Source organism: Blastomyces gilchristii (genome assembly GCF_000003855.2).
Source record: "Blastomyces gilchristii SLH14081 genomic scaffold supercont1.8, whole genome shotgun sequence".
Classification (NCBI taxonomy): domain Eukaryota; kingdom Fungi; phylum Ascomycota; class Eurotiomycetes; order Onygenales; family Ajellomycetaceae; genus Blastomyces; species Blastomyces gilchristii.
In genome coordinates, this window is record NW_003101675.1 from 710,366 (window position 1) to 712,562 (window position 2,197).

The following is a 2,197-nucleotide window of genomic DNA, read 5'->3' on the forward strand; positions in this document are numbered from 1 at the left end:
TCAATCTTAGAATATGAATTTCAGAATGAATGGATATACAGTAAATTCTTTTGAGGAAAAATGTCAAGCTTTTATGAGAATTCTCTTTCAAAACTCATCATCACATTTAGAAGAGGAGAATATGTCATTTCATGAATATATTGATGAAAATAACTGGGAATGATCTGAGCTTACATATGATGAACTAGAGTTAGCAATATTCTCAAGTTCAATTAAAACTGCTGCAGGGCCTGATTCAATTAATCACTCAATTATTCAAAACACATATTCCTACTTGAAGAATGAATATTTTGAGCTCTTTTTCAATCTCTTAAAAAATGGTTATCATTCTGAATGCTGGAGAGAAGCTACTGGAGTAATCCTTGCAAAACCTAATAGAAAGGCTTCAATTTCTAAGTCATATAGAGTAATATCTCTGTTGAACTGTTTGAGAAAAATTCTAGAAAAGATAATAGCTACTAGATTATCTTTTATAAGCTCTATTAGTGATTCTCTTCTATTTAATGAACAAATGAGAGATAGAAAACAATATTCTACAATTAATACTGTTCTCTCAGTTGTTCATGATATTCAAGTAGTAAAGCATGAAGGCCTGGTCTCAACTGCAGTTTTTATTGATATAAAAGATGCATTTAATCATGTATCAAAGTCTAAGATGATTCAAACTTTGAAGATGTTAAAACTGTCACTTTCTCTAATAAAATGAGTCAATTGTTTCATGTCTAAAAGAATTATATAACTATTCTTTGATGAAAGAAAACAAGATAAAACTGAGATAAAAATAGAAGTATCACAAGGATCTTCAATCTCACCTGTTTTATTTGCAATATACACTGCATATCTATTCAAGAATAGAGAGATGAAAATAGTGAGATCTTCAAGTTATGTAGATGATATTGGTCTACTCTACAGTTCAAAGACAATCAAAGAGAACTTAGAAGTGATTGAGAAAGTAATAAAGGAAATCTTTGTTAAAGCAGATATTAATCTAATTCAATTTGATATGAATAAAACTGAGTTAATTCACTTTTTTCCCAGATTTAATGAGAAAGAACTAAGTCTAACTCTTTTGAATAAAGAGATTAAACCTGATTTAAATGTCAAATGACTAGGAGTATGGTTAAACTCCAAGCTGAATTTTAAATATCATATTCAACAAAGAATCATCAAGGCAGAGAGACTACTGAATAGTATAATCAGACTATCAAATACTGAGAGAGGTCTATCCTTTCAGGCTATGAGACAGTTATACATAGCCTGTATTATCTCAGTAGCTGATTATGAAGTTCAAGTTTGATGGAATAATCAAGAAAACTTCACTGAACTCTTTCAAAGTCTACAAAATAGAGCTTTGAGAAGAATTCTGAGTGCATTCAAGTCATCTTCTATTAAAGCAATGGAAATTGAAGCTTCCATTCCACCTCCTGCTATTCAATTTGAAAAGGCCTGTATGAACTATGCTCTGAGAGTCATGAAGATGAGCTCAAATCATATAATCAGAGAAAGAGTCTCTTCTTCATTTTCATCAGTTAACTCAGAAAATGAACTGGGTTAGAATAGATTTCTTGATTGAAATGAGAATAATACTTTAAAGAAAATGCCCTCTCAACTGTATAGACTATGTTCACTTATTAAGAATCAATTTTCTTCATTAAATGTTGAGAAAATTGATCATGAGAAGATATCTCTCTGGAGAGAAAAGCTGGAATCTCTCATAGACTTATAAATAAGTGAACTATCTAAAGAGAGAGAATATGAACAGCATTTGAAGAAGATCTCTACAATTAATATAAAAGACTCTATTCTGATCTACTCAGATGACTCAAAAAATGAGAATTTGAATAGATTAGGCGCAGGCATTGCTTATACTGAAGATAATATTAATTTTATCTCAGATTTCTGGAATTTAGGCTGTGAATCTGAAGTCTTTGATGCTGAACTATTTGTAATAATGAAAGCTTTCAAACTCATTGAAATAAAATCTCATAAAAGAGGAAATGATTTGAAAGAGGTATGAATATTCTCTGATAGTCAAGCTGCTTTAAAAAGACTTAGAAATAGTCAGATTCATAATGATCAAATGAATCTTGAACTGATTTTAAACTCTGTTTTGAAAATTCAAAAGAGAAGAATATCAAAACTGATAATTCATCTGCATTGAGTTCCTGCTCATATGAATATTCATGGCAATGAATTG